Here is a 22479-nt window from a genome sequence, read left to right as displayed (position 1 = left end):
GAAAACTAATCAAATTTTCATAAACTCCCATATCTATTGGGTGAAATACCACAGTGTGCCATCACAGCAGCAATATGTGTGACCTGTTGTCACAAGAAAAGGGCAACCAGTGAAGAACAAACACCAATGTAAATACAACCTATATTTCTGTTCATTTATTTTCCCTTTTGTACTTTAACTATTTGCACATTGATACAACACTGTACATATACATAATATGACACTTGAAATGTCTTTATTATTTTGGAACTTTTGTTAGTGTAATGTTTACTGTTCATTTTTTATTGTTTATTTAACTTTTGTTTATTATCTATTTCACTTGCTATGGCAATGTAAACATACAGTTGAAGTCGAAGTTTACACACACCTTGGCCAAATACATTATATTATTCGCAATTCCTGACAATTCTTGACATTCCTGACATTTTTTTGTTTGTTTTACATTCTTCCCATGTAGTGGTCCTCTGTAGCTCAATTGGTAGAGCATGGCGCTTGTAACGCCAGGGTAGTGGGTTCGATCCCCGGGACCACCCATACGTAAAAATGTATGCGCACATGACTGTAAGTCGCTTTGGATAAAAACGTCTGCTAAATGGCATATTATTATTAATCCTAGTGAAAATGCCCTGTTTTAGGTCAGTTAGGATCACCACTTTATTTTAAGAATGTGAAATGTCAGAATAATAGTAGAGAGAATGATTTCTTTCAGCTTTTCTTTCTTTCATCACATTCCCAGTGGGTCAGAAGTTTACATACACTCAATTAGTATTTGGTAGAATTGCCGTTAAATTGTTTAACTTGGGTCAAACGTTTCTGGTAGCCTTCCACAAGCTTCCCACAATAAGTTGGGTGAATTTTGGTCCATTCCTCCTGACAGATCTCTTGTAACTGAGTCAGGTTTGTAGGCCTCCTTGCTCGCACACACTTTTTCAGTTCTGCCCACACAGTTTCTATAGGATTGAGGTCAGGGCTTTGTGATGGCCACTCCAATACCTTGACTTTGTTGTCCTTAAGCCATTTTGCCACAACTTTGGAAGTATTATTGGGGTCATTGTTCATTTGGAAGACCCATTTGTGACCAAGCTTTAACTTCCTGACTGATGTCTTGAGAAGTTGCTTCAATATATCCACATAACTTTCCTTCCTCATGATGCCATCTATTTTAGGAAGTGCACCAGTCCCTCCTGCAGCAAAGCACCCCCACAGCATGATGCTGCCACCCCCATGCTTCACGGTTGGGATGGTGATCTTCGGCTTGTAAGGTACCCCCTTTTTTCTCCAAACATAACGATGGTCATTATGGACAAACAGTTCTATTTTTGTTTCATCAGACCAGAGGATGTTGTTCTGGGATTGATTTGCACTTTTCGCACCAAATTATGTTCATCTCTAGGAGACAGAACGCGTCTCCCTCCTGAGCGGTATGATGGCTGCGTGGTCCCATGGTGTTTATACTTGCGTGCTATTGTTTGTAAAGATGAACGTGGTACCTTCAGGCGTTTGGAAATTGCTCCCAAGGATGAACCAGACTTGTGGAGGTAAAAAAATAATAATCAGAGGTCTTAGCTGATTTATTTTGATTTCCCCATGATGTCAAGCAAAGAGGCACTGAGTTTGAAGGTAGGCCTTGAAATATATCAGAAGCTTCTAAAGCCATGACATCATTTTCTGGAATTTTCCAAGCTGTTTAAAGGCACAGTCAACTTTGTGTATGTTAACTTCTGACCCACTCAAATTGTGATACAGTGAATTATAAGTGAAATAATCTGTCTGTAAACAATTATTGGAAAAATTACTTGTGTCATGCACAAAGTAGATGTCCTAACCGACTTGTTTGTTAACATTTGTAGACATTTCTCCAACCTAAGTGTATGTAAGCTTCCGACTTCAACTGTATGTTTCCCATGCCAATAAAGCCCTTGAATAAAAAATTGAGAGAGAGAATAGAGAGAGGGAAAGAGAGAGAGAGAGAGAGTTTAGGCACAATTTAGATGGCAGCAGTGTGTGTGCAAAGTTTCAGATTGATCCAGTGAAGCATTGCAATACTGGACTATTTTGTTACAAGTCGGCCCAAATATGCCGAATTGGTCAATTGATACATTTTTAAGTACATAACTATAGAGAACATACAAAAATTATATGGTAATACAAAATGTAAATTTGCACACTCACAGGAATGTCATACATGATGGATCATTAGCTTATCCACTAACTTTCACACATCTAGATGGCCGGGCCGGGTGGGTGTGGAGCCAGAGACAGCAGGGGTTCAAACTGTAGAACCCAGTTCCTACATCTGAATATAAAAATGGATTTTATCAAACAAAACTATGCTACATTTTATCTCTGGGACCCTTAGGATGACAAATCAGAGGAAGATTACTGAATGTACAGTGGGGAGAACAAGTAATTGATACACTGCCGATTTTGCAGGTTTTCCTACTTACAAAGCATGTAGAGGTCTGTAATTTTTAAAATCACATTGTATGATTTTTAAGTAATTAATTTGCATTTATTGCATGACATAAGTATTTGATCACCTACCAACCAGTAAGAATTCCGTCTCTCACAGACCTGTTCGTTTTTCTTTAAGAAGCCCTCCTGTTCTCCACTCATTACTTGTATTAACTGCACCTGTTTGAACTCGTTACCTGTATAAAAGACACCTGTCCACACACTCAATCAAACAGACTCCAACCTCTCCACAATGGCCAAGACCAGAGAGCTGTGTAAGGACATCAGGGATAAAATTGTAGACCTGCACAAGGCTGGGATGGGCTACAGGACAATAGGCAAGCAGCTTGGTGAGAAGGCAACAACTGTTGGCGCAATTATTCGAAAATGGAAGAAGTTCAAGATGACGGTCAATCACCCTCGGTCTGGGGCTCCATGCAAGATCTCACTTCGTGGGGCATCAATGATCATGAGGAAGGTGAGGGATCAGCCCAGAACTACACGGCAGGACCTGGTCAATGACCTGAAGAGAGCTGGGACCACAGTCTCAAAGAAAACCATTAGTAACATACTACGCCGTTATGGATTAAAATCCTGCAGCGCACGCAAGGTCCCCCTGCTCAAGCCAGCGCATGTCCAGGCCCGTCTGAAGTTTGCCAATGACCATCTGGATGATCCAGAGGAGGAATGGGAGAAGGTCATGTGGTCTGATGAGACACAAATAGAGCTTTTTGGTCTAAACTCCACTCGCCATGTTTGGAGGAAGAAGAAGGATGAGTACAACCCCAATAACATCATCCCAACCATGAAGCATGGAGGTGGAAACATCATTCTTTGGGGATGCTTTTCTGCAAAGGGGACAGGACGACTGCACCGTATTGCGGGGAGGTTTGAAGAGCATTGAATATGGGTCGTGGCTGGGTCTTCCAGCATGACAACGACCCAAAACACACAGCCAGGGCAACTAAGGAGTGGCTCCGTAAGAAGCATCTCAAGGTCCTGGAGTGGCCTAGCCAGTCTCCAGACCTGAACCCAATAGAAAATCTTTGGAGGGAGCTGAAAGTCCGCATTGCCCAGCGACAGCCCCGAAACCTGAAGAATCTGGAGAAGGTCTGTATGGAGGAGTGGGCCAAAATCCCTGCTGCAGTGTGTGCAAACCTGGTCAAGACCTACAGGAAACGTATGATCTCTGTAATTGCAAACAAAGGTTTCTGTACCAAATATTAAGTTCTGTTTTTCTGATGTATCAAATACTTATGTCATGCAATAAAAAGCAAATTAATTACTTAAAAAATAATACAATGTGATTTTCTAGATTTTTGTTTTAGATTCCATCTCTCAAAGTTGAAGTGTACCTATGATAAAAATTACAGACCTCTACATGCTTTGTAAGTAGGAAAACCTGCAAAATCGGCAGTGTATCATATACTTGTTCTCCCCACTGTAAGTACATTATTTACCTTCAGAGGTGAATGTATCAAACCAGTTGCTGTGATACGTTTTTTTGTTGTTGCTCAATCTCCTCAAACAATAGCATGGTATTTTTTCACTGTAATAGCTAGTTTAAAATGGACAGTGCAGTTAGATTAACAAGAATGTAAGATTTCTGCCTATATAAGACATGTCTATGTCCTGGAAAGTTTGCTGTTACTTACAACAGTCATGCTAATCACATTAGCAATACGTTAGCTCAACCGCACCGTATACAGGACACCGATCCCGTAGAGGTTAAATGAGTGGATTCGGCTATTTCAGCCACACCCGTTGATGACAACTGTATAAAATTGAGAACACAGCCATGCAATCTCCATAGACAATCATTGGCAGTAGAATGGCCTTACTGAAGAGCTTGGTGACTTTCACTGTGGCACCGTCATAGGATGCCACCTTTCCAACAAGACAGTTCGTAAAATTTCTGCCCTGCTAGAGCTGCCCTGGGCAACTGTAAGTGCTGTTATTGTGAAGTGAAAATATCTAGGAGCAACAAAGGCTCAGCAGCAGAGTGGTAGGCCACACAAGCTCACAGAATGGGACCACCGCGTACAAATCGTCTGTCCTCTGTTGCAACGCTCACTACCGACTTCAAAACTGCCTCTGGAAGCAGCATCAGCACAATAATTGTTCGTTGGGAGATTCATGAAATGGGTTACCATAGCCGAGCAGCCGCACACAAGCCTAAGATCAGCATGAGCAATGCCAAGCGTCGGCTGTATTGGTGTAAAGCTCGCCGCCATTGGAGCAGTGGAAACGCGTTCTCTGGAGTGATGAATCACGCTTCACCATCTTGGCAGTCTGACGGACGAATCTGGGTTGGCGGATGCGAGGAGAACGCTACCTGCCCGAATGCATAGTGCCAACTGTAAAGTTTGTTAGAAGAGGAATAATGGTCTTGGGCTGTTTTTCATGGTTCGAGCTAGGTCCCTTAGTTCCAGTGAAGGGAAATCTTAACACTACAGCATATAATGACATTACATTTACATTTACATTTTCGTCATTTAGCAGACGCTTTTATCCAGAGCGACTTACAAATTGGTGCATTCACCTTATGATAGCCAGTGGGACAATCACTTTACAATATATTTGTTATATTATTATTATTATTATTATATTTTTTTTATTTGGGGGGGGTGGGGTAGGGGGAGGGTAGAAGGATTACTTTTATCCTATCCCAGGTATTCCTAAAAGAGGTGGGGTTCCAAGTGTCTCCGGAAGGTGGTGAGTGACTCCGCTGTCCTGGCGTCGTGAGGGAGCTTGTTCCACCATTGGGGTGCCAGAGCAGCGAACAGTTTTGACTGGGCTGAGCGGGAACTGTGCTTCCGCAGAGATAGGGGGGCCAGCAGGCCAGAGGTGGATGAACGCAATGCCCTCGTTTGGGTGTAGGGACTGATCAGAGCCTGAAGGTACGGAGGTGCCGTTCCCCTCACAGCTCCGTAGGCAAGCACCATGGTCTTGTAGCAGATGCGGGCTTCAACTGGAAGCCAGTGGAGTGTGCGGAGGAGCGGGGTGACGTAAGAAAACTTGGGATGGTTGAACACCAGACGGGCTGCAGCGTTGTGGATGAGTTGTAGGGGTTTAATGGCACAGGCAGTGAGCCCAGCCAACAGCGAGTTGCAGTAATCCAGACGGGAGATGACAAGTGCCTGGATTAGGACCTGTGCCGCTTCCTGTGTAAGGCAGGGTCGTACACTCCGAATGTTGTAGAGCATGAACCTACAGGATCGGGTCACCGCCTTGATGTTAGCGGAGAATGACAGGGTGTTGTCCAGGGTCACGCCAAGGCTCTTCGCACTCTGGGAGGAGGACACAACAGAGTTGTCAACCGTGATGGAGAGAGATCATGGAGCGGGCAGTCCTTCCCCGGGAGGAAGAGCAGCTCTGTCTTGCCGAGGTTCAGCTTGAGGTGGTGATCCGTCATCCACACTGATATGTCTGCCAGACATGCAGAGATGTGAATCGCCACCTGGTTATCAGAAGGGGGAAAGGAGAAGATGAATTGTGTGTCGTCTGCGTAGCAATGATAGGAGAGACCATGTGAGGATATGACAGAGCCAAGTGACTTGGTGTATAGAGAGAATAGGAGAGGGCCTAGAACTGAGCCCTGGGGGACACCAGTGGTGAGAGCACGAGGTGCGGAGACAGATTCTCGCCATGCCACCTGGTAGGAGCGACCTGTGAGGTAGGACGCAATCCAAGAGTGAGCCGCGCCGGAGATGCCCAACTCGGAGAGGGTGGAGAGGAGGATCTGATGGTTCACAGTATTAAAGGCAGCAGATAGGTATAGAAGGGTGAGAGCAGAGGAGAGAGAGTTAGCTTTAGCAGTGCGGAGAGCCTCCGTGACACAGAGAAGAGCAGTCTCAGTTGAATGACCAGTCTTGAAACCTGACTGGTTTGGATCAAGAAGGTAATTCTGAGAGAGATGGCTAAAGCAAGAGAGATGGCTAAAGACGGCACGCTCAAGAGTTTTGGAGAGAAAAGAAAGAAGGGATACTGGTCTGTAGTTGTTGACATCGGAGGGATCTAGTGTAGGTTTTTTGAGAAGGGGTGCAACTCTCACTCTCTTGAAGATGGAAGGGACATAGCCAGTGGTCAAGGATGAGTTGATGAGCGAGGTGAGGTAAGGAAAAGGTCTCCGGAAATGGTCTGGAGAAGAGAGGAGGGGATAGGGTCAAGCAGGTAGGTTGTTGGGCGGCCGGCCGTCACAAGTCGCAAGAATTCATCTGGAGAGAGAGGGGAGAAAGAAGTCAAAGCATAGGGTAGGGCAGTGTGAGCAGGACCAGCGGTGTCATTTGACTTAATAAATGAGGATCGGATGTCGTCAACCTTCTTTTCAAAAGGGTTGACGAAGTCATCCACAGAGATGGAGGACAATTCAGCAGGGAGGAGAAGGTGGCAAAGAGCTTCATTTACGTCATTTAGCAGACACTCTTATCCAGAGCGACTTACAGGAGCAATTAGGGTTAAGTGCCTTGCTCAAGGGCACATTTTTCACCTAGTTGGCTCGGGGAATAGAACCAGCGACATTTCGGTTACTGGCACAACGCTCTTAACCACTAAGCTACCTGCCGCCCCAGGTAGAGGCTTGACATTTAGAGTGGTAGAAAGTGGCTTTAGCAGCAGAAACAGAGGAAGAAAATGTAGAGAGGAGGGAGTGAAATGATGACAGGTTGGCAGGGAGTCTAGTTTTCCTCCATTTCCGCTCGGCTGCCCGGAGCCCTGTTCTGTGAGCTCGCAATGAGTCGTCAAGCCACGGAGCAGGAGTGGAGGACCGAGCCGGCCGGGAGGATAGGGGACATAGAGAGTCAAAAGATGCAGAAAGGGAGGAGAGGAGGGTTGAGGAGGCAGAATCAGGAGATTGGAGGGAGAATGATTGAGCAGAGGGGAAGAGATGATAGGATGGAAGAGGAGATAGTAGCGGGAGAGAGAGAGCGAAGGTCGCGACGGCGCATTACCATCTGAGTAGGGGCAGAGTGAGTAGTGTTGGAGGAGAGCGAGAGAGAAAAGGATACAAAGTAGTGGTCGGAGACTTGGAGGAGAGTTGCAGTGAGATTAGTAGAAGAACAACATCTAGTAAAGATGAGGTCAAGCGTATTGCCTGCCTTGTGAGAAGGGGGAGACGGTGAGAGGGTGAGGTCAAAAGAGGAGAGGAGTGGAAAGAAGGAGGCAGAGAGAAATTAGTCAAAGGTAGACATAGGGAGGTTAAAGTCATCCAGAACTGTGAGGGGTGAGCCATCCTCAGGAAAGGAACTTATCAAGGCGTCAAGCTCATTGATGAACTCTCCAAGGGAACCTGGAGGGCGATAAATGATAAGGATGTTAAGCTTGAATGGGCTAGTGACAGCATGGAATTCAAATGAGGAGATAGACAGATGGGTCAGGGGAGAAAGAGAGAATGTCCACTTGGGAGAGATGAGGATTCCTGTGCCACCGCCCCGCTGACCAGATGCTCTCGGGGTATGCGAGAACACATGGTCAGACGAGGAGAGAGCAGTAGGAGTAGCAGTGTTTTCTGTGGTAATCCATGTTTCCGTCAGCGCCAATAAGTCGAGGGACTGGATGGTAGCATAGGCTGAGATGATCTCTGCCTTGTTGGCCGCAGAACGGCAGTTCCAGAGGCTGCCGGAGACCTGGAACTCCACGTGGGTCGTGCGTGCAGGGACCACCAGGTTAGAGAGGCAGCAGCCACACGGTGTGAGGCGTTTGTATGGCCTGTGCGGAGAGGAGAGAACAGGGATAGACAGACACATAGTTGACAGGCTACAGAAAAGGCTACACTAATGCAAAGGAGATCGGAATGAAATTAACTAAACATCTGGGGAAACGAGGCCTCCCTCACTAACCTTTCACTGAAACACTCAAATACAACTCTTCCAACTTCCACTTTTGAAATTATAATTGCTGTAATCTACAGTAGTTCAATGTTTCCAGGAATAGACTAACTTAGTTTATTCAGCTAGCTAACTTGGTACAGTATTCTTCTGTGAAAACCGCCCAGGGCACCGTATCCTATGACGCCATAGCTAACTAGCATGCTAGCATCCAATATCACACGGTTTAGCACCAATACTTGGTTACAACAAACTACCAATGGATCATTAATGTCCGTGTCTAGTTCCTTTCATAAAGCAGAAGTAATTCAACGTTGGCTAGCTAGCACAAAGTCAGTCAAGCTAGCTACACAAGTGGACTACACATCTCGAATGTTCAGAAAGTGAAGCTTACGTTGAAAAATTCTCATTGACTAAAATGATACAGTACTGCTGGCTGGTAATGTTGGCTAGCTAGCAGTGGCTGCGGTGTTGACTGTTTGAAAATGTAGCTGGCTAGCTAACCTCGATAGTTTCTCTATACTACACCTTTGTCTTTGAAACCAAGACAACTATGTAGCTAGCTAATTTTACACTAATCAAATTGTTCCGTTGAAATGTATTTAGTTGCTACAGTACTGCTAGCTGGTATAGTTGGCCAGTTAGCAGTGGCTGCGGTGTTGCTACCCACTAGCTAGCTAGCTTTAATGGTCCAGGTAGTGGGTTAGCTAGCTACCCTCGTGCTTCACCGGGCTCAGCCGAATACACTACAATACTTACCTACAATAACTACCTACAATAACTACCTGGATCAACTACCTACAATACCTAACTACAATACCTACCTACAATCTAAATGCATGGTTTAAGCTTTACTCGACACATATAAAGAAGAAGCCAAGCTTACCTCCCCGCTTAGAGGACCACAACCTCACCCCATCGCTCCTCTGCTTCACCACAGCATTCTGCAGCGATACGCCACCCATCTGGTTTGTGGCATTCTAGACAATTCTGTGCTTCCAAATTTGTGACAACAGTTTGGGGAAGGCCTTTTACTGTTTCAGCATGACAATGCCCCCATGGACAAAGTGAGGTCCATACAGAACTGGTTTGTTGCGATCGGTTTGGAATAACTTGACTGGTCTGCACAGAGTCCTGACCTCAACACCTTTGGGATGAATTGGAACGCCGACTGAGAGCCAGGCCTAATCGCCCAACATCAGCGCCCGACCTCACTAATGCTCTTGTGGCTGAATTGAAGCAAGCCCCCGCAGCAATGTTTTAACATCTTGTGGAAAGCCTTCCCAGAAGAGTGGAGGCTGTTATAGCAAAAGGGGGGACCAACTCCATATTAATGCCCATGATTTTGGAATTAGATGTTCGACAAGCAGGTATCCACATACTTTTGGTCAGGTAATGTATGTTTCAAAATATATTTCATAAATAAAGTACATTCATCAGTCTTGGTGCAGACAGAGAGACTCTCTACAAGGCTTACATTTATCAGTTAGTCTTGGTGCAGACAGAGAGACTCTCTACAAGGCTTACATTTATCAGTTAGTCTTGGTGCAGACAGAGAGGTCTCTACATTCTAGGCAGCCTTGTCTTCCTAGAAGCCTTATGTCTTACAACAGGATCTCCACACAGCATTTTTTTTTTACATCAGTTTGTGTGTGTGTGTGTGTCTGTGTGTGTGTGAGTGCATGCGAGCGAGAGAGCAGAACTTATGGAAGAGGGAGTGTGATGTCAGAGAGGGGCATTTTACACTCTTCCATTAGTTCACTGATGTGTTCCTGTGTGTTGGAAAAACAGGGCAATTACCTGCTAGTGCAGTTTCACTTCAACTAAAGAGTTTTAAATAGCAATCAACCTCGAGCTGAAGTATCACATGTTTTTACTTGGATATGTGTGTGTGTATATGTATTGAGAGCGAGAAAAATAGAGAGAGAGAGAGAGTGTGTGTGCATTTGTGCTCTTACATTTTTGTCTTCTTTCAGTTTATTGAATGACAGGGGAATACTTTGATCAGATTTTCACAAACACTGTGCACTCAGCCATGTACATGCTGAAAGTCATTTAATCAGCCACCTCCTGCTAACATGACCTTATGTGTGTGTGTGTGTGTGTGTGTGTTCTTACACAGCTTGACAGCAGTCTGCAAAGTAGGAGTAGGCCTGACTGAAGTAGGAAAGGCACTCTAGCAATCGTGTACATATTCAATAATTCAGCCAAGGATCTAGTGCATTCGGAAAGAATTCAGAGCCCTTGACTTTTTCCACATTTTGTTACCTTACATCCTTATTCTAAAATGGATTAAATAGTTTCTTTTTTCCCTCATCAATATACAAACAGAACCCCCTAATGACAAAGCAAAAAACGTTTTTTAGAAATTTTTGCAGATATATTAAAAATAAACACCTAAATATTACATTTACAGTGACTTCGGAAAGTATTCAGACCCCTTGACTTTTTGTTAGGTTACAGCCTTATTCTAAAATGGAATAAATACTTTTTTTCATCAGCAATCTACACACAATACCCCATAATGGCAAAGTGAAAACAGGTTTTTAGAATTTTAGCAAATTTATAAAACATAAAAAACAGAAATACCTTATTTCCATAAGTATACAGACCCTTTGCTATGAGACTTGAAATTGAGCTCAGGTGCATCCTGTTTCCATTGATCATCTTTGAGATGTTTATACAACTTGATTGGAGTCCACCTGTGGTAAAATCAATTGATTGGACATGATTTGGAAAGGCACACACCTGTCTATGTAAGGTCCCAAAATTGACAGTGCATGTCAGAGCAAAAACCAAGCCATGAGGTCGAAGGAATTGTCCGTAAAGCTCCGAGACAGGATTGTGTCAAGGCACAGATCTGGGGAAGGGTACCACCATTTAATTTTTGCATTATTGAAGGTCCCCAAGAACACAGTGGCCTCCATCATTCTTAAATGGAAGAAGTTTGGAACCACCAAGACTCTTCCTAGAGCTGGCCGCCCGGCCAAACTGAGCAATCGGGGGAGAAGGGCCTTGGTCAGGGAGGTGACCAAGAACCCGATCATCACTCTGACAGAGCTCTAGAGTTCCTCTGTGGAGATGGGAGAACTTTCCAGAAGGACAACCATCTCTGCAGTACTCCACCAATCAGGCCTTTATGGAAGAGTGGCCAGACGGAGGCCACTCCTCAGTAAAAGGCACATGACAGCCCACTTGGAGTTTGCCAAAAGGCACCTAAAGACTCTCAGACCATGAGAAACAAGATTCTCTGGTCTGATGAAACCAAGATTGAACTCTTTGGCCTGAATGCCAAGCGTCACGTCTGGAGGAAACCTGGCACCATCCGTACGGTGACGCATGGTGGTGGCAGCATCATGCTGTGGGGATGTTTTTCATCGGCAGGGACTGGGAGACTAGCCTGGACCGAGGCAAAGATGAATGGAGCAAAGTACAGAGAGATCCTAGATGAAAACCTGCTCCAGAGTGCTCAGGACCTCAGACTGGGGCGAAGGTTCACCTTCCAACAGGACAGTGACCCTAAGCACACAGCCAAGACAACTCAGGAGTGGTTTCGGGACAAGTCTCTGAATGTCTTTGATCAAAATTCTATTGTACAGAAAAACGTGGACAGTCTGGTGCATCGCAAATTCAGAACCGCTGGACAGCAACATAATAAACTAAAGCACTGATCATTGGGAATGAGATCAGAATGACTGCTAAGGCTTGATCCATGAATTAAATAATTAAATAGGTAGCCTAGCCTACAAAACTAAAGCAATCCATATGTTCAAATCAAAAGGCCTGATTAACATGACATCAATAATGCAGCCACATCCCGAGTCCCCGGTACCGACACATTCAGGTATCAAAAGATGGTTTAGTATTTAGTTTAAAACCTCTGTCGAAGTCCAAGAGAACATGAAACACTTTTCAATGAGAAAACATTTTAAGGAGAGCAAAAACGACTTAGCCTTCATTTGACCACCACCGTAGAAGCTTCACTATTCGGCATCTTCCCAGTTAAGTAGCCTAGTTTTGTTGTTTGGCTAGCCTACTTGAAGAGAACTAAGGCCTATCACTCACAGCCCACCTCTTCCAATGCATTGTGGAAAAGTGTGCATCGAATTCTACTAGATGAAGAGCTGAAATTAGTATAACATCCTTGTATTTAAACCATACTCGATTGTCTGATATTCACCAACTATAAAACATTATATTTTCGCATACTTAGAATGTGTCATGCGCGATTGCATTGTATCCCACTATGCGTTGATTTCAGTAGCACATCCCCGTATCTAACTGATCAGCTGTTGATTTCAGTAGCACATCCCCATATCTAACCGATCAGCTGTTGATATCAGTAGCACATCCCCATATCTAACTGATCAGCTGTTGATTTCAGTAGCACATCCCCATATCTAACTGATCAGCTGTTGATTTCAGTAGCACATCCCCATATCTAACTGATCAGCTGTTGATTTCAGTAGCACATCCCCATATCTAACTGATCAGCTGTTGATTTCAGTAGCACATCCCCATATCTAACTGATCAGCTGTTGATATCAGTAGCACATCCCCATATCTAACTGATCAGCTGTTGATTTCAGTAGCACATCCCCGTATCTAACTGATCAGCTGTTGATTTCAGTAGCATATCCCCATATCTAACTGATCAGCTGACATTTTTGGTCCACCAGCCACTGTGGCAGTAAGATTTAAAAATATACCAGCCAGTCAGACAACATTCCTATCTATCTCGATACATGGACAAACAGGCATATACACACTCTTAAACACACACACACACACACACACACACATATATACACACACATTGTCACACACACACAAAAATACCTAAAAAACATACACACCTATCAAACAAACATAAAGAATAGCAGTTGTCTAGGTCTCTAAAGTGACGTTACTCATCTCTAAATCTGAAACACATACAAGTTTAGCTTTGTCTCCATGGTAACCCCTTCCACAGTAACAGGTGGAAGGGTGTGCAGAATACGAGCAGACACAACAAAGAAAGAGATAGATAGTGAATGTTTTTTAGGTGAGGGAGCACAATTTTATTTTTTATGACGTCACCATTTCCCCAATGATTGTACTGGCAGTTGTAGACATTTAAATAGCCTAACATTATAGAATATGCGTAAAATGCATCCTCCAATTGCAACGTCTGCCTATGTCCACACAAATTGTCTCAAGAAAATTGTACAGTTGAAGTCGGAAGTTTACATACACCTTAGCCAAATACATTTAAACTGGTGGTCCTCTGTAGCTCAATTGGTAGAGCATGGCATTTGTAACGCCAGGGTAGTGGGTTCGATCCCTGGTACCACCCATACGTAAAAATGTATGCACACATGACTGTAAGTCGCTTTGGATAAATGCGTCTGCTAAATGGCATATTATTATTATAACTCAGTTTTTCACAATTCCTGACATTTAATCCTAGTAAAAAATTCCCTGTTTTAGGTCAGTTAGGATCACCACATTATTTTAAGAATGTGAAATGTCAGAATAATAGTAGAGAGAATGATTTATTTCAGCTTTTATTTCTTTCATCAAACGTTTTGGGTAGCCTTCCACAAGCTTCCCACAATAAGTTGGGTGAATTTTGGCCCATTCCTCCTGACAGAGCTGGTGAAACTGAGTCAGGTTTGTAGGCCTCCTTGCTCGCACACGCTTTTTCAGTTCTTCCCTCACATTTTCTATAGGATTGAGGTCTTTGTGATGGCCACTCCAATACCTTGACTTTGTTGTCCTTAAGCCATTTTGCCACAACTTTGGAAGTATTCTTGGGGTCATTGTCCATTTGGAAGACCCATTTGTGACCAAGCTTTAACTTCCTGACTGATGTCTTGAGATGTTGTTTCAATATATCCACATAATTTTCCTTCCTCATGATGCCATCTATTTTGTGAAGTGCACCAGTCCCTCCTGCAGCAAAGCACCCCCACAGCATGATGCTGCCACCCCCATGCTTCACGGTTGGAATGGTGTTCTTCGGCTTGCAAGGTACCCCTTTTTCTCCAAACATAACGATGGTCATTATGGCCAAACAGTTCTATTTTTGTTTCATCAGACCAGAGGACATTTCTCCATGTCTCCATGTGCAGTTGCAAACCGTAGTCTGGCTTTTTTATGGCGATTTTGGAGCAGTGGCTTCTTCCTTGCTGAGCGGCATTTCAGGTTATGTCGATATAGGACTAATTTTACTGTAGATACTTTTGTACCTGTTTCCTCCAGCATCTTCACAAGGTCCTTTGCTGCTGTTCTGGTATTAATTTTCTGAAATTTTCCAAGCTGTTTAAAGGCACAGTCAACTTAGTCTGTTTTACATGACATTTTTGTGATCATTAAATATATTTTGTTTTAGAATTTATCAGAACACATTTTCAAGAAATAGTTTTACCAGCTTTGTGTATTCTCAAATTGAAAAAAGTGAGGTAGTGCCGCTCCTCCGCACCCTGGCAGCACTACACCCTGAGAGAGAAAAAGAGAGTTGGAGAGTTAGACTTAAAGAGAGAGAGTTAGAGAGGGAGTGTGAGGGAGAGAGAGAGTTAGACTTAAAGAGAGTAAGAGAGGGAGTGTGAGGGAGAGAGAGGGTTAGAGCTAGAGATAGAGAGGGAGTGTGAGGGAGAGAGAGAGTTAGAGCTAGAGAGAGAGGGAGTGTGAGGGAGAGAGATAGTTAGAGCTAGAGAGAGAGAGGGAGTGTGAGGGAGAGAGATAGTTAGAGCTAGAGAGAGAGGGAGTGTGAGGGAGAGAGAGAGTTAGAGCTAGAGAGAGAGAGTGTGAGGGAGAGAGAGAGTTAGAGCTAGAGAGAGAGGGAGTGTGAGGGAGAGAGAGAGTTAGAGCTAGAGAGAGAGGGAGTGTGAGGAGAGAGATAGTTAGAGCTAGAGAGAGAGGGAGTGTGAGGGAGAGAGAGAGTTAGAGCTAGAGAGAGAGAGGGAGTGTGAGGGAGAGAGAGAGTTAGAGCTAGAGAGAGAGGGAGTGTGAGGGAGAGAGATAGTTAGAGCTAGAGAGAGAGAGGGAGTGTGAGGGAGAGAGAGTTAGAGCTAGAGAGAGAGAGGGAGTGTGAGGGAGAGAGAGAGTTAGAGCTAGAGAGAGAGAGGGAGTGTGAGGGAGAGAGAGAGTTAGAGCTAGAGAGAGAGAGGGAGTGTGAGGGAGAGAGAGAGTTAGAGCTAGAGAGAGAGAGAGAGAGAGAGTGTGAGGGAGAGAGAGAGTTAGAGCTAGAGAGAGAGGGAGTGTGAGGGAGAGAGAGAGTTAGAGCTAGAGAGAGAGGGAGTGTGAGGGAGAGAGATAGTTAGAGCTAGAGAGAGAGGGAGTGTGAGGGAGAGAGATAGTTAGAGCTAGAGAGAGAGAGAGAGAGAGTGTGAGGGAGAGAGAGAGTTAGAGCTAGAGAGAGAGGGAGTGTGAGGGAGAGAGAGAGTTAGAGCTAGAGAGAGAGAGGGAGTGTGAGGGAGAGAGAGAGTTAGAGCTAGAGATAGAGAGGGAGTGTGAGGGAGAGAGAGAGTTAGAGCTAGAGAGAGAGGGAGTGTGAGGGAGAGAGATAGTTAGCGCTAGAGAGAGAGAGGGAGTGTGAGGGAGAGAGAGTTAGAGCTAGAGAGAGAGGGAGTGAGGGAGAGAGAGAGTTAGAGCTAGAGAGAGAGAGGGAGTGTGAGGGAGAGAGAGAGTTAGAGCTAGAGAGAGAGGGAGTGTGAGGGAGAGAGAGAGTTAGAGCTAGAGAGAGAGAGGGAGTGTGAGGGAGAGAGAGAGTTAGAGCTAGAGAGAGAGAGGGAGTGTGAGGGAGAGAGAGAGTTAGAGCTAGAGAGAGAGAGGGAGTGTGAGGGAGAGAGATAGTTAGAGCTAGAGAGAGAGAGGGAGTGTGAGGGAGAGAGAGAGTTAGAGCTAGAGAGAGAGGGAGTGTGAGGGAGAGAGAGAGTTAGAGCTAGAGAGAGAGGGAGTGTGAGGGAGAGATTAAGAAAATGAGGGGGTGGGGATGGAAAGAGATTCCACACCTGTATATCTAGCAGCCAGGTCGTTCAAGATTTAACTCAAAATTCAGGAAATACCTTCAAAACCGGCCACTAGGGGCAAAAGTGAGCTCTATTAACATCAAGTAGGCTAATGGATCAGAAGGTGGAACAATACAGCACAGCAGGACCAACAAAAACACTTTGGAATGTGACACTTGGAGAATGTGGATGAATGTCTAATTCTGCAGTGAGACTGGGAGAGCTTGTTGACATCTAGACACACACACACACGTGTGTAAGTAATTTGGCCACTGTGGAATTGTTGAGACAGAAACACAGCCTACACACCAGTTAATGGATCAAGGATCACTACTTCACGGTAAAAAACATTAGAAAGATTCTTAAAATGTCATTTCAGATTCAGTGGCTGTTTAAAGAATAGTTTTATTTTATTTTCTGTGTTGTTGTTTTACTTTATCTTTCTCCAGAAAATTCTTAAAATGCCTGTAATTTCAGACTCAGAGGTTTAGATTGAGTTTGGGTAAATCTTGCTGTTCAGAGTCAACAATGTCTGGAAAAAGAGGACTGGAATGAAAATCATTCATCTGTTTATCTCTCTCCCTCTCCCTCTCCCTCTCCCTCTCCCTCTCCCTCTCCCTCTCCCTCTCCCTCTCCCTCTCTCTCTATCTCTCTCTCTCTCTCTCTCTCTCTCTCTCTCTCTCCCTCCCTCTCTCTCTCTCTCGCTCTCTCTCAATTTCAATTTAAGGGCTTTATTGGCATGGGAAACGTATGTTAACATTGCCAAAGCAAGTGAAGTAGATAGTGTGTTGATTAGAAAATGAACTTTATCTGTCCTGTTGATCCCCTGTGTTGCCCGATAACCCTTCCATCAGGGAGGTAACATCAGCTCCTAGGCTGAGGCCGGAGCTGTGTGTGTGTGTGTGTGTTTGATTGCCCGTGTGTGTCTGTTCAGGAGGATTTGTAATATCTGATAAGAATATTGGATTATCGTTAGGACAGATCAGTCAAGCTGGTCCACAATCAGCCTTGCAGTACAGAAAACAGTGCTGCCTCTGAAAAATAAAGCAAGATGGTACATGGTCTTTGTGCATGTGTGAATATAATAATAATAATAATAATAATAATAATAATAATGATAATAATAATAATAATAATAATAATAATAATAATAATAATAATAATAATAATAATAATATGCCATTTAGCAGATGCTTTTATCCAAAGGCGACTTACATATAAATATGTGACTGATCACCTCTAAGTAGGCACATGTCAGATTTTAGATTTTCTTTTTCTTTTTTTGTACTTTAACAGTCGTATGTGTCTGTGTATTTATGACCTTCTTTAACACACTCAGTAGGGCTTGGAATTGCCAGGGGTCTCACGATACGATATTATCACGATAGTGCATCCAAGATGGTGTAGCAGTGCGGTCGTGTATTCTGTTGTGTCCTCGTGTAAATAGCCTGTTTTTTTTTTGTTTGTTTTTTTCATATATATATTTCTCTATCTCACTTTCCATCCTTTAACTAAATATACTTTCCTGCAACCCACCTCACCCAATGTGGAACAGATTCTATTATTTCTTTATTTTTCTCAAGAACCTATGGCTGAAACTAGCCAGCTAGCCATCTAACTAGCTACTTGCTATTAGCCACCGTTAGCGGTCTTCACCACTGTCTGTGGCCTGCACTACCTTCCAGCCAGCTCTAGCCTGGACAATTATCGGCCAGGCTGCACAGCGTGCTATCGACCCAGAGCATATCGGATTTTCTGCCGGAATCACTGAATCACTGGACCTTAACACCGGATCATCGCAACTAGCTAGCTGCAACCGAATGGCTGTTGTTGACTAATTCACTACTGTCCCGACGCACCAGTTAGCCTTGAGCTAGCCTCGAGCCAGGCCCATCTCCCGGCTATCTACCTCTCTGTCAACCGGACGAGACATCCTAGTGTCGACACGGAGCCCCGCCGATCCATCACGACTGGTCTGCCGATGTAATCGTCTGATGTGGTTTCAACAGGCTTCCCGTTGCGACGACCACAAAGATCCATCTGCTAACCCCGGCCCACTAGCATGCGCAATCAACAGCCGTGCCTCCTGCTCGCCTGTGCTGTAGCAGCCTACGAACTGCTCCCGGACTTACCTATTGCTGTTCACTGGACCTTATGATCACTCAGCTACACAGCTGATGCCTGCTGGACTGTTCCTTTACACGTTCCGCCATCCTGTTTATCTGTTTAGCCTTAGCCCAAACTTTCGTCGCCATTACCAGTTGTTGTCTTAGCCCTCTCGAATTACACCTGTGATTGTGTTATGCCTCTCTCTCATGTCAATATACTTAACCTATTGCCGTTTGGGTTTTGCACTATTTCACTGTAGAGCCCCCAGTCCCGCTCAACCTGCCTCAGACAGCTCCTTTATCCCACCCCCCATAGACACGGAGACCGGCTCAATCGGTACCTCCAGTGATGCTATCTCTTTCATCATTACCCAATGCTTAGGTGTACCTCCACTGTACTCATATCCTTCCATATCCTTGTCTGTACATAATGTCCTGAATCTATTCTACAACACCCGGAAATATGCCCCTTTTATTCTCTGTACCCAATGCACTAGAAGACCAGTTCTTAAAGCCTTTAGCCGTAGCCTTATTCTATTCCTCCTCTGTTCCTCTGGTGATGTAGAGGTTAACCCAGGCCCTGTAGACCCCAGTATCACTCCTACTCCCCAGGCGCTATCATTTGTTGACTGCTGTAACAGTAAAAGCCTTGGTTTCTTGCATGTCAACATCAGAAGCCTTCCCCAAGTTTGAGTTATTCAGTGCGTTAGCACACTCTGCCAACCCTGATGTTCTAGCAGTGTCTGAATCCTGGCTTAGGAAGGCCACCAAGAATTTAGAAATTTCCATCCCGAACTACAACATTTTCCGTCTAGATAGAACTGCCAAAGGGGACGGAGTTGCAATCTACTGTAGAGATAGCCTTCAGAGCTCTGTCATACTATCCAGGTCTGTGCCCAAACAGTTTGAGCTTCTACTTCTAAAAATCCACCTTTCTAGAAATAAGTCTCTCACTGTTGCCGCTTGCTACAGACCCCCCTCAGCCCCCAGTTGTGCCCTGGACACCATATGTGAATTGCTTGCCCCCCATCTATCCTCAGAGTTCGTACTGCTTGGTGACCTAAACTGGGATATGCTTAACACCCCGGCCGTCCTACAATCTAAACTAGATGCCCTCAATCTCACACAAATTATCAAGGAACCTACCAGGTACAACCCTAAATCCGTAAACATGGGCACCCTCATAGATATCATCCTGACTAATTTACCCTCTAAATACACTGCTGTCTTCAACCGGGATCTCAGCGATCATTGCCTCATTGCCTGCGTCCGTAATGGGTCCGCGGTCAAATGACCACCCCTCATCACTGTCAAACGCTCCCTAAAACACTTCAGCAAGCAGGCCTTTCTAATTGACCTGGCCCGGGTATCCTGGATGGATATTGACCTCATTCCGTCAGTAGAGGATGCCTGGATGTTCTTCAAAAGTGCTTTCCTCTCCATCTTAAATAAGCATGCCCCATTCAAAAAATTCAGAACTAAGAACAGATATAGCCCCTGGTTCACCCCAGACTTGACTGCCCTTGACCAGCACAAAAACATCCTGTGGCGTACTGCATTAGCATCGAACAGCCCCCGCGATATGCAACTTTTCAGGGAAGTCAGGAACCAATATACACAATCAGTTAGGAAAGCAAAAGCTAGCTTTTTCAAACAGAAATTTGCATCCTGTAGCACTAACTCCAAATGGTTTTGGGACACTGTAAAGTCCATGGAGAATAAGAGCACCTCCTCCCAGCTACCCACTGCACTGAGGCTAGGAGACACTGTCACCACCGATAAATCTACGATAATCGAGAATTTCAATAAGCATTTTGCTACGGCTGGCCATGCTTTCCACCTGGCTACCCCTACCCCGGCCACCAGCTCTGCACCCTCCGCTGCAACTTGCCCATGCCCCCCTCCGCTTCTCCTTCACCCAAATTCAGATGCAAAATCTGGACCCCTACAAATCAGCTTGTCTAGACAATCTGGACCCTTTCATTCTAAAATTAGCCGCCGAAATTGTTGCAAACCCTATTACTAGCCTGTTCAACCTCTCGTTCGTATCGTCTGAGATCCCCAAAGATTGGAAAGCTGCCACGGTCATCCCCCTCTTCAAAGGGGGTGACACCATAGATCCAAACTGTTACAGACCTATATCCATCCTGCCCTGCCTTTCGAAAGTATTTGAAAGCCAAGTTAACAAACAGATCACCGACCATTTCGAATCCCACCGTACCTTCTCCGCTATGCAATCTGGTTTCCGAGCTGGTCATGGGTGCACCTCAGCCACGCTCAAGGTCCTAAATGATATAATAACCGCGATCGATAAAAGACAGTACTGTGCAGCAGTCTTCATCGACTTGGCCAAGGCTTTTGACTCTGTTAATCACCGCATTCTTATTGGCAGACTAAATAGCCTTGGTTTCTCAAATGACTGCCTCGCTTGGTTCACCAACTACTTCTCAGATAGTGTTCAATGTGTCAAATCGGAGGGCCTGTTGTCTGGACCTTTGGCAGTCTCTATGGGGGTGCCACAGGGTTCAATTCTTGGGGCGATTCTATTCTCTGTGTATATCAATGATGTCGCTCTTGCTGCTGGTGACTTTCAGATCCACCTTTACACAGACGACACCATTTTGTATACATCTGGCCCTTCATTGGACACTGTGTTAACAAACCTCCAAACGAGCTTCAATGCCATACAACACTCCTCCTTCTTCAATCGGACGCTGCTTGCACCCGCCTGCCCGACTAGAATCAGTACTCTCGGCGGGTCTGACTTAGAATACGTGGACAACTACAAATACCTAGGTGTCTGGTTAGACCGTAAACTCTCCTTCCAGACTCACATTTAGCATCTCCAATCCAAAGTTAAATCTAGAATTGGCTTCCTATTTCGCAACAAAGTGTCCTTCACTCATGCTGCTAAACATGCCCTCGTAAAACTGACTATACTACCGATCTTTGACTTCGGCGATGTCATTTACAAAATAGCTTCCAACACTCTACTCAGCAAATTGGATGTAGTCTATCACAGTGCCATCCGTTTTGTCACCAAAGCCCCATATACTACCCACCATTGTGACCTGTACGCTCTCGTTGGCTGGCCCTCACTACATATTCGTCGCCAAACCCACTGGCTCTAGGTCATCTATAAATCACTGCTTGGCAAATCCCAGCCTTAACTTAGCTCATTGGTCACCATAGTAACACCCACCCGTAGTATGCGTTCCAGCAGGTATATCTCACTGGTCATCCCCAAAGCCAACACCTCCTTTGGCCGCCATTCCTTCCAGTTCTCTGCTGCTAATGACTGGAACGAACTGCAAAAAGCTCTGAAGCTGGAGACTCTTATCTCCCTCACTAACTTTAAGCATCAGTTGTCAGAGCAGCTTACCGATCACTGCACCTGTACACAGCCCACCCAACTACCTCATCCCCATATTGTTATCTACATTGTTATTTATTTTGCTAATTTGCACCCCAGTATCTCTATTTGCACATCATCTTCTGCATATCTATCACTCCAGTGTTAATACTACATTTTAATTATTTTGCACTATGGCCTATTTATTGCCTTACCTCCATAACTTACTACATTTGCACACACTTTACATATATTTTCTATTGTGTTATTGACTGTACGTTTTGTTTATTCCATATGTAACTCTGTGTTGTTGTTGTTTTTATCACACTGCTTTGCTTTATCTTGGCCAGGTCGCAGTTGTAAATGAGAACTTGTTCTCAACTGGCTTACCTGGTTAAATAAGGGTGAAATAAAATAAAAGGCGCCAATATGATATGTATTGCGATTCTCACAATTCTATATGTATTGTAGCTACTCAACAAATCGAAATATGGATGAAAAAGCAAAGAAACACACACGCGGGCAGGCATGCGGGCACACACACACCAAACAGCGATTGATCAGTGAGTCCATGTACACACCCTCACCAGCAGCCCTGCCTCTCTACCACTAATAAAATATACATCAAAAAGAATTAACTCCTGATACATATTTACACAAGTCTTTTGATAAGTCATGTTGGGGCTCCTTTGAATTTTTTTAAGCCAATAAGAGAAATACAAGCTTGATCAAGCAGCAATAAAAAGTCC

General features: G+C 44.5%; 1 protein-coding gene across 2 annotated transcripts in view; it reads right to left on the bottom strand.

Annotated features, from left to right (window-relative positions):
* The window catches only part of LOC121572027 (adhesion G protein-coupled receptor B2), a 467080-nt gene that overhangs the window by 342799 nt on the left and 101802 nt on the right, over positions 1–22479 (bottom strand). The window lies entirely within an intron of this gene.

Source organism: Coregonus clupeaformis, chromosome 8, assembly GCF_020615455.1.
Source record: "Coregonus clupeaformis isolate EN_2021a chromosome 8, ASM2061545v1, whole genome shotgun sequence".
Classification (NCBI taxonomy): Eukaryota; Metazoa; Chordata; class Actinopteri; order Salmoniformes; family Salmonidae; genus Coregonus; species Coregonus clupeaformis.
This window is presented reverse-complemented; position numbering and strand designations above follow the sequence as displayed.